This window comes from Gorilla gorilla, chromosome 6 (genome assembly GCF_029281585.2).
Source record: "Gorilla gorilla gorilla isolate KB3781 chromosome 6, NHGRI_mGorGor1-v2.1_pri, whole genome shotgun sequence".
Lineage (NCBI taxonomy): Eukaryota > Metazoa > Chordata > Mammalia > Primates > Hominidae > Gorilla > Gorilla gorilla.
In genome coordinates this window covers 66584963-66595897 of record NC_073230.2, presented here as the reverse complement: position 1 = coordinate 66595897, position 10935 = coordinate 66584963, and the positions used below count along the sequence as shown (strand labels likewise).

The following is a 10935-nucleotide window of genomic DNA, read 5'->3' as shown; positions in this document are numbered from 1 at the left end:
TGAGGTCCAGGGAGACACCTGGCCACTATGCATTCCCTAGTCCTAGAGTCCCTCAGCAGCCTTTTTCTGTCCACCTTTCGGAATTCTCCATTGATCATCTCCTGTCTATTATTTCTAGAGTTTGGGTTACATTTCTTAGGAGTGTATAATGTGTTATCTTCTCTAGACCAGAAATCCTTAGTGGTGGTTTCAGGTTGTAACTGTGCTAAAGGGAGAATTGGCGTATTTGTGATGTTGAGTCTTCCTTTTCAAATGAGGACATACCATTATTCAGTATATAATATTTACAACATCTACTTCCTTGGGTTGAAGAATGTGGTTAAGGCAAGGAAAGTACTTAACACAGGGCCTGGTGTGGAGAGCACTTACGGGTGTTGGTAGTGATGCTATTTGTTTTGTCCTTTGGTAGCATATTAAAGCTTTTCTTCTTTTTTAAATAAATAAAGTTCTGGTGCACTTCTTGTTAGGTTTATTCCTATTTTATCCTTTTTTGCTTTTATTACAAATAGGAGCTTCCTATCTTTTATAACATCTACCTGGTTCTTTGGCCCTTATGTGAAAATGTTTTAATAGCCTTCTAAACATTGCTGTCCCAAACGAGTTTTAACTTGCCACTTTCTTTTGTTTTCCTTTTTTTGAGACAGGGTCTCACTTTGTCACCCAGGCTGGAGTTCAGTGACGCAATTATGGCTCACTGCAACCTCTGCCTCCCGGGCCCCCAAAGTGCTGGGTTTACAGGTGTGAGCCACTGCACCCAGCCTTACTTGTCTATTTCTTTTAAGAGTGGGAACTATAATTGAACCCAGAGCTCCAAAAACAAATGAAGGAATGAATGAGTGAATAAGCTCTTCCCATGGGTTTGGTGTGGTTTGGGGCTCTACTCTTAATCTAAATGCTATGTTTTATATGATCTAAAATTTCCCCTAGGTGTGTTACACGATTGTGTTGTGTTGAACTTACATTGAGACTCCTTTTCACATGTGCTGGTTATCAGCGTGGGACTTTTCCATTCACTCTTTGAATTATTCATTTGGGGGACACAGATAGACCTCTGTGTCTTTCATAAAGAGTGTCCGTCGGCTGGTTGCAGTGTCTCATGCCTGTAATCCCAGGACTTTGGGAGGCTGAGGAGGGCAGATCACGAGGTCAGGAGTTCGAGACCAGCCTGGCCAATATGGTGAAATCCCATCTCTACTAAAAATACAAACATTAGCCAGGCCTGGTGGTGAGTGCCTATAATCCCAGCTACTCGGGAGACTGAGGCAGTAGAACTGCTTGAACCTGGGAGGCAGAGGTTGCAGTGAGCTGAGATCGTGCCACTGCACTCCAGCTTGAGTGACAGAGTGAGACTCCGTCTCCAAAAAAACAAAAATGAAAGGGTGTCCATTATCTATACTGGAAAAATTGAGATTGGGATTTTTGACATGAAGTGCAGAAATGTGGATTGGGTCAATTTAGTTTACCTAAACAGATGATGAAATACTAACTGTTTTATGAAGCACTCCCTAGTGCAAAGTTTTGCCTGTGTGTCTAGTGACGGGAACAGTAAGAATGAGGCTTGGAACGCGGAGCGCATTGTGGGCCTGTCATGGGTGGGGCCAGCAGCACATGCATGCCTGGCTCACAGAGCAGCCTTTGGGTGTTCTTTTCCCAGAGGAGCTGTACGGTGACTTTGAAGACTTGGAAACAGGGGACGTGCACAAGGGAAAATCGGGCCCCGACACTCAGGTATGACTTTGTCGTAGCTGGCTGTTCTTGGTCATTGTGTTCTGAGAGAGGCCCACATTGAGAAATGCAAATCTTACTTGTGATGTGTGAAGATTGCAGACTGGATGGATAGATTCCTTCCTAAAGGGTGGGGATGTGGGGACCAAAGAGAAGCTTGCTTGTTTACTTGTTAAGTTTTGGACGACAGTTACTACCGTTTCTTGCCATAGTCATTTGCCAAGACCACTGTGATTTTTCACGCACAGAAGTCTTAGCTTCTCAGACTTACATTCAATCATTGCCATCATTCTCCTCTTTTTAAATGTGAGTGTCATTTAAAAGAATGAAGTCCCTGTTCTCCCTAATATTTCTTTAGAACAGGGTCTGGGAGCATCTGGGTGAGGGACATGTCTGTTATTTTTATTCTAGTTTGTGTTCCCAGCCAGCTTAAGGAATAGCAGCTAATTGTAATGCAGATGTAACAATTTCCTGTAGCAGTACCATGTTATTCAGAGACAAAGGTTATGTTGTGTTTTGTTTTGTTTTATTGATAATGATAACAGATTTTTGCTAAGATTTTTGTTTAAATAGAACTTTAAAAAATGTAATGTTTAAAGAAAAGACATTCATAAACATACACAAAATTTTTTCTTCTGGAAATTTAAGAATGAAGATATAGAGAAACAAGGAAGAAATTGACCCCAATGAAGAAGAAAGTGCCAAGAAAAAGCATTTGGATAAGAAGAGAAAATTGAAGGAGATGTTTGATGCGGAATATGATGAAGGAGAAAGCACATATTTTGATGATCTTAAAGGAGAAATGCAGAAAGAAGCACAGGTGAGAAACCTCAGTTCCTCTCAGCCCCTTGCCAAGACTATCACATAGTGCAGGAATCCCTGACTTTCTTTGGGGCCCTGCTTCCTATCCTGCTTCTGTGCCTTTCATTTGGACTCCTGGGTAGATGCATGTGAGTGTGTTTATTCATGCAGTGAGCTCATTGTTTCTACAGTCAGAAGATCACCAGAAAAAGATCCATACCTATTTTGTAACAAGAATTAGGAAACCGAAATGACTGAGACATGGTCTCTACTTTTGAGACTTTTACAATGTAGTGATCTGAGACAGTGTGTTCATTTCAGTGCAAGCTAATGCTGCCTATTCTGATCGCTGCTCCCTGATTTGAATGGCAGGTGATCAGTGGCCGGTGTGGCTTATGGACACACCAGAGCTCCCAGGGGAAGTGCTCTGAAAACTCATCCTGGTCAGAGTTCAGAAGGACATGTGGAGTATAAGGTCAGATGCGGAGATAAAGGGAGATGGTGTGGCCCTCCTGCCTGGGGGTGCTGAGCAGGTTGCTGGAGGCGGTGATCTCATTCTGAAGGAGACAGACACAGAAATGTGTGTACGGTTGATGGTGAGCTCTGAGTTGCGTCTTGTTAGTGAGGCCAGGAGTGCCTGTGTAAGCTGGAACAGATTAGGTATATGATTTGTGAAACGGAGTTTCATCCTAGATCTTCATCTCCTCAAAGGACTGTTTCCTGATTAGGCATTAGCTTAGTGGTTGCTAGTCTGTGTTGACCTTTGAAAGGCATGACTAGGCTAACTCTGAAGTTTTTGCTTCACACTATTTACAATTTAAAATTACCTAGAGCCTTGTGGGCCATTGGAAAAGACTGAATGTTTCACTCTGAAATGGGAGTCCTTGGAGGGTTTTGAGCAGAGGAGAGACATTCAGGTAATCAGATCACTCTGCCAAGACATCAGTCTGGTAGAGATCAGTCCGCTGGCACAAACCAGAGGGCTGGCAGTGGAGATGAGACAAAGAGTCAAACCCGGATAGAGTTTATTTGGAAGCTGGGTCAGTAGGATTTCCTGGTGGACTGAATGTGGGGTGTGTGAGAGGAAATGAGGATGGTGACTGGAAGTTCCTGGAAGGATGGGTTGTTGCAGGTTAGATAGGAAACTGTCTGCAGATGCAGTTTTGGGAAGATGATGTTTGTTTCGGCTGGGTATCATGCAGACAAGTGGAGTGTCAAGTCTGGAGAGACAGGTCTGGCCAGGGACTTAGATGTACAGCCCTCAGCATGTAGATGCCACTTAACTCTGTGAGGTGGCCGGGGAGTGAGTGCAGAGTGACTGGGAGGAGCAAGACTGGCATGGACGAGATGGGGCGTTTGCGGCTGTGAGGCCTGAGCAGTGCCTAGGAGGGAGAGGGAGAAGCAGTGTGAACATGCAGGCATGCAGGAGTCCAGTTGTACACGGAGGCGAAGCACTGTTCAGATCCCGCTGCAGTGTTAGCTACGGTAAAGGCAGAGTTGACCACTGGAGGAGTCCTTCAGCGTGGAGGCCTTCAGCGATCTTGGCAAGCACCAATTTTCATGGATGTAGGAGAATGGGAGCAGAGGAACTGGAGGCTGCAACTGTGGAAAACTTTTGTGGGGTTTTGCTGCAGAGAGAAGCAGAGAAATGAAGCAGTTTTTGGTGGAAGAAGTGGAATCAAAAGGTTTTGAGATAAGAGAGAGAACAGAGGGAAGAGCTGTTGGAATAAAGTCCAGGAAGAGTGGATGGTGTCTAGTGAGCAAGTGATGTGTGGCCCTGAGTAGAGGCACGGACAAATCATCTGTGCCTGAGCTGCCCGTAGAACTTTCTGTGATCATGGAGATGCACGTCTGTGCTTCCCAATATTGTAACACTGGCTGCAAGTTGAAATGGACCATTTCCAGTGTGACTAGTGTGACTGAGGAACTGTATTTTAAATATTATGTAATTGTAATTAATTTTCATTTAAATAGCCACACATAGCTCCTCTATGGGCCAGGTCAGAGCTCTGATAAAGCTGGATATGGGAGGAAACCCTGGTAGAGGGTTGACCGTAGAGGTTCTTTTGGTTTTGGAGTGAATCAGGAAACAGCCATCAGCTGAGTGAAGGTGAGGGTGGTGGTGGGTGTTTGAAGACAAGGGAAAAGTGTGAAAGAATTATTTGGAGAGGAAGGAAAGAAAGTGTGGACTGGGGATGTTTCCAATGTTCGAGCACGCAGGGCTCCACAGTTATCTACATTTGCTGTCCCTTGGAGCAGGAGAGAAGAAAATGGTTGGGACATATTCTGAACAGACTGTAGAGGTAAAATGTGTAGGGTTTTTTTTTGTTTTTTTGTTTTTTGAGATGGAATCTCGCTCTATTGCCCAGGCTGGAGTGCAGTGGCACGATCTTGACTCACTGCAACCTCCGTCTCCCAGGTTCAAGCGATTCTCTCACCTCTGCCTCCTGAGTAGTTGGGACTACAGGCACGCACCACCATGCCCAGCTGATTTTGGTATTTTTAGTAGAGACGGGGTTTCACCACGTTGGCGAGGCTGGTTTCAAACTGCTGACCTCATGTGATCTGCCCGCCTCGGCCTCCCAAAGTGCTGGGATTACAGGCATGAGCCACTGTACCCGGCCAAATGTGTAGTATTTTTAATAGGATAAAGCCTACATAATTCTGTCCACAGTTCCTTTACTTAGAAATTGCTTATTTGTTCATGTTAATCCTATGTTTATTAGAAATAACAGCATACAGGTTTTCCCTCCCACCCCGTCACGTACAGCTGAATCACGTAGAATTTGAAGATCAAGATGATGAAGCCAGAGTTCAGTATGATGGTTTTCGACCTGGGATGTACGTCCGCGTTGAGATTGAAAATGTTCCCTGTGAATTTGTGCAGATCTTTGACCCCCATTACCCCATTATCCTGGGTGGCTTGGGCAACAGCGAGGGAAATGTTGGACACGTGCAGGTGGGTCCCTTTGCTGCATATTTGGTGCCTGAGGCTCTGTGGATTTCCCCTCCATCAATCATCTTACCCTCTCATCCCCCTCAGATGCGTCTGAAGAAACATCGCTGGTATAAGAAAATCCTCAAGTCCCAAGATCCAATCATATTTTCTGTAGGGTGGAGGAGGTTTCAGACCATCCTGCTGTATTATATTGAAGACCACAATGGAAGACAAAGGCTTCTAAAGTATACCCCACAGCACATGCATTGTGGAGCAGCCTTTTGGGGTAAAATATGATTACAATAACTTGCCTATTGCCGAGATTAAACTTTCCAGGCTGCGTTATTTTAGCTTTGTGCTTTTCGTTTCATAAAATTCCACTCCTAAGATGTTTCTGTTTTCTGGGAGCGGGGAGGTGGTTTGGAGTATATATGTAAATCTATATCCAAATCTAAATGTCCATATCCAGTATGTTAAACTAGAATCTAAAATTTGTGGTTTGCTATATTTCTTTTTTTCCTTTTCCTTTAAGACCCTATCACTCCACAGGGAACTGGTTTCTTGGCAATACAGTCTGTCAGTGGCATAATGGTATCTATCTTGGATGATTTCTTTTACAGATTGGTTTGAGAAATGTATCCTGAATGTGGGTTATTATGTACATGAGACTTTAAGTTGAAAATTACTCATTTTTATTATTATAAAGTAAATTTCCCTTTGCTTTTAATCTTCGTACATCCTTTTCAGTAGGGTGTGGGATTAGAGGAGGGGAGGTGGAAGAATTATAATGGTACATTTCCTATTTTTGTGTATCTTTTGCATTTATTTATCTAAGCAAGTATTTAAGCAGTGCTCACCATGTGCTAAGCACTATATGAGGTTATGAGGAGCCATCAGAGACCACCCAGACACAAGACTCCCTGCAGCTGTGCTGGGGTAGCAGTCTGTTCACTCCATTTTCATTTGACCAGTCAGGCAGGGCAGGGTTTACTGGTCCCATTTAACGGAGAAGAAAGCAGAATAATGAGCAGATGGAATCTTCCCTGGAGGTCGAAATTTTAATTTCCTAAACATTGCAACTGTATTTTTCTTTTCCATTTCATTCCAAATAAATCATTATAGTAAAATTACATTCCTCTGAAATCACTCTCAGGAAAGTACTCAAGTAGCCTTTTTTTGTTCATTCTTTTTTTTTTTTTTTTTGAGACAGAGTCGCACTCTGTCGTCCAGGCTGGAGTGCAGTGGCACGATCTTGGCTCGCTGCAACCTCTGCCTCCTGGGTTTAAGCGGTTCTCCTGCCTCGGCCTCCCAAGTAGCTGGGATTACAGGTGTGCACCATCATGCCGAGCTAATTTTTGTATTTTCAGTAGAGACGGAATTTCGCCATGTTGGCCAAACTGGTTTCAAACTTCTGACCTCAGGTGATCCACCTGCCTTGGCCTCCCAAAGTGCTGGGATTACAGGTATGAGCCACTGTGCCTGGCCTCAAGTCACCCTTGTTAGTTTGGCTTACCAACTTTAAAGTTTTGGGTTGCTTTTGTCAAACCACTGGGTTGCAAGTTCAGATGGTCTCTCTTGTTTTTCTTAGCTAATTGTAAGTAAAATTCACTTTTGTAGTTTATTGTGTCACATAGAATTGAAGTTTTTCTCTTGCTAATATTATTCCTATTTTCAAATTTTGGGGCCCCTGTTAGCCTGATTTTCGGATCGCTGCCACAGGAGTTGTCCTTGATCTGGATAAATCTATAAAAATTGTGAAGAAATTAAAGCTAACTGGTTTTCCATATAAAATTTTCAAGAACACTTCATTTATTAAGGTCTGTATATCTCTATGTATTCTCATATTTATATATGTCCATATTGTATGAGAAAAGGAATGAAATACCTCTAAAATGTGGGCCTCATATTTTTAGAAAAGTGTTTGAAATGTTTTATAAAATTCATATTTTGTTTGCTCCTTCATATTCTGTATTACTTTAATATGCTCAAAAAAGCAGTGGTAAACAGCTATTTAGGAATTGAGGCTGTTACTCCTGACTTCCATGTGAGACTGCCACAGAACTCATGTTGAAAATATGTCATTTTATCCACTAGGTTTTGTTTCCTACTTTTTAAATTGGTGTTAAGAAAGGGAAAACAATCACAAGTTTGTCTAACTCAGTAGAAAAATCGACAAAGCATTTGCAGACAACTTGGCAAGGGTACAGAGAAACGGGCGTCCTGTTTTTCAGCATTTGGGGAGGGTGGTTTGAGCAGCATTTATTGACAATTTCATTAGTGGGGATGTTTCTATTGAAAACACAGAGTTAGGAAGTCATAAAATGTTCTTGCAATATAAGGTAATAATACCACCGGCGTTTATCTTATGTTTTCATGTTCTAAGTGCATGCATCTGAGTAAAAGGATCTGGGCTGCAGTCCAGTCTGAGAGATGCCAGCAAAGGCTTCCTAGGCCAATTCAGTCCAGTAAATCCCTCTTCGATCTTCTCTTCCACACAGACAGCAGTGATGAGCATGCCCATGAACTCACATGATTATTTTGGGGAAAATGAAAGAGTTGTATTCTTTGTGAGGTAGTAATTCCACTTTCAGGGGCAAATACATTTTGATTATTTTATCACCCTTCAGTGAGTTGTTTTTGTTCTTTAATCAAGGATGTATGTTTGAAGTAAGAAGTAAAGCATAAAGTATATGATTGTGTGTGTGTGTGTGTGTGTGTGTGTGTGTGTTTTTATCTTGCTATACCTGTAGTGAATGTTTAATTCTGCCTTGGAAGTGGCCAAATTTGAAGATGCTGTGATTCGAACTGTCAGTGGGATAAGGGGGCAGATCAAGAGAGCACTCTGAGCTCCAGAAGGAGCTTTCCAGGCTAGCTTTGAGGATAAGTTGCGGATGAGCAGTGAGTGTCTTAAGTAGTGTTCAGGGCAGGGTGTTACGATTCATGCTTGAATTCTAGTCAGTGTGACGAGAGGCTGGAGTCAGGTCTCCAGAGAGTTGAGCAGCTCCAGCCTTAGATCTCCCAGTCTTATGCAGTGTGCCCATTCGCCTGATGTCTGCAGTCCCCTGGCCACACCCAGTAACAGTTCTGTGATCTATGAGAATAGTTTCCTTAGCGAGCTTTCCCTTCAAATACTTTGTAGCCAGGCAGAGAAGTTTGGAGTGAAGGTTTTGTTCTTTGTTTCTTTGCAATATGGATATGAATCTTCTTTTGAAAATGTTAAAGTAAATTACCTCTTTTCAGATATTGTCTTCATGCGAACTTGGTATCCTGTTTCCATCCCAGCCTTCTATAACCCAGTAACATCTTTGTTGAAACCAGTGGGTGAGAAAGACACCTGGTCAGGAATGTGGAACACGGGCCACCTCGGGCTCGCCCATGGTGTCAGACTAAAGAGAAACAAGGACTCTCTGTATAAGGTACTGGTCGTGTGTGTGTTAGTGGAGATGAAGCCTGTGCTCTACAGACAGGGAGTCACACAGACACTTTTCTATAATTTCTTACATACTTTGAATGTTCAAGTATAAAGTCTAACGTTAAATTTGATTGAACAATTGTATATTTGTGGGATATTTTGGAATGGAACACCAAAAAATGGTAATAGTGGTTCTTTCTGGATTGAAGACAAACTTTTCTTTTTTAAAATAAATTTCATTTTATGTATTTGAGGTTGACAACATGATCTTAAAGGATACATATAGATAGTAAACTGGTTACTATAGTGAAGCAAATTAACATAGCTACCATCTTATATAGTTAGATTTTTGTTTGTGTGACAGGAACAGCTAAAATCTACTTATTTAATAAAAATCCCAAAGACAATATATTTTTATTAACTATAGCCCTCATGATGTACACTAGATCTCTAACTTGTTCATCCTACATATCTGCTACTTTGTATTATTTTAATGTACATCTCCCAATTTCCTATTGGTCATTTCCTATTTGGCCCATTTTTCAACTGGGTTGTTTTTCTGCTATTAAGTTGTAAGAGTTCTTTACTGATTTTGGATATTAACACTTTATCAGATATGTGGTTTGCAAATATTTCTTCCAGTCTGTAGATTCCCCTTTCATTTTGTTGGTTGTTCCTTTGCTGTGCAGAAGCTTTTTAGTTTGATGCAGTCCTCCTTGTTTATGTTTATATTTATAGCCTGGCTTGTGGTGCGATATCCAAAAAATTATTGCTGAGGCCAATGTCAAGAGGATTTCCCCCTATGTTTTCTTCTAGGAGTTTTATGGTTTCAGGTCTTATTTGGGTCTTTGGTCTTGTATCTGTTTTGGGTTGATTTTTGTGTATGGTGTATGATCAGGGTCCAATTTTATTCTTTTGCATGTGAAAATCCTATTATTGAAGAAACTATCTTTTTTACCATTGTGTTGTCTTGTCTGCCCTTGTCAAAAATTAGTTGACAGTATATGTTTGGATTTATTTCAAAGGTCTCTGTTCTGTTCCATTGGTCTATGTTTTTGTTTTTATGCCAGCACCATACTGTTTTGATTACTATAGCTTTGTAATACAATTTTAAATCAAGAGGTGTGATGCCTCTAACTTTTTCTTTCACAGTTATCTGTTGGCTGTCTGGGGTTTTTTGTGGTTCCATATGAGTTTCAGTATTGTTTTTTCTTTTCTTTTCTTTTTTTTTTTTTTTTTTGAGGTGAAGTCTCACCCTGTCACCCAAGCTGGAGTGCAGTGGCATAATCTCGGCTCACTAAAACCTCTGCCTCCTGGATTCAAGCAATTCTTCTGCCTCAGCCTCCCAGGTAGCTGGGACTACAGGCACATGCCACTATGCCCGGCCAATTTTTGTAGTTTTAGTAGAGACAGGGTTTCACTATGTTGGCTGGGCTGGTCTCCAACTCCTGACCTCGTGATCCGCCTGCTGCGGTCTCCCAAAGTGCTGGAATTACAGGCGTGAGCCACTGTGCCTGGCCAGGATTGTTTTATTCTGTTCTGTGAAGAATGTCATCAGAACTTTGATGAGGATTGTGTTAAATCTGTATATTTGCTTTGGGTAGTGTGAACATTTTAACAATATTAATTCTTCTGATCCATAAACATAGGATGTCTTTTCATTTGTTCATGTCTAAATTTCTTTCATCAATATTTTATGGTTTTCAAGTGTACACATCTCTCACCTTCTTGGTTAAATTTATTCCTAAGTTTTTGTTTTTCTTTGATGCTATCATAAATGAGATTATTTTCTTGATTGCTTCATCAGCTAGGTTATTTGTACATAGAAATGCAACTGATTTTTATATGTTGAGTTTATACCTTGCAGCTTAACTGAATTGATTTAGTAGTTCTCACAGTTTTTTGTGGAATCTTTGGAGTTTTTTATGTAAAGGATCTTGTCATCTGCAAATGGAGATAATTTTACTTCTTTAATTTAGTTGCCTTTTTTTCTCATCTGATTGCTCTTGCAAGTACTCTATTGAATAAAAGTGATGAGGATGGCCATCCCTATCTTGTA

General features: G+C 41.4%; 1 pseudogene; it reads left to right on the top strand.

Annotated features, from left to right (window-relative positions):
• The first annotated feature begins 2405 nt into the window (after positions 1–2405).
• LOC129534684 (ribosome biogenesis protein BMS1 homolog) lies at positions 2406–8988 on the top strand (annotated as a pseudogene).
• The last annotated feature ends 1947 nt before the right edge of the window (positions 8989–10935 follow it).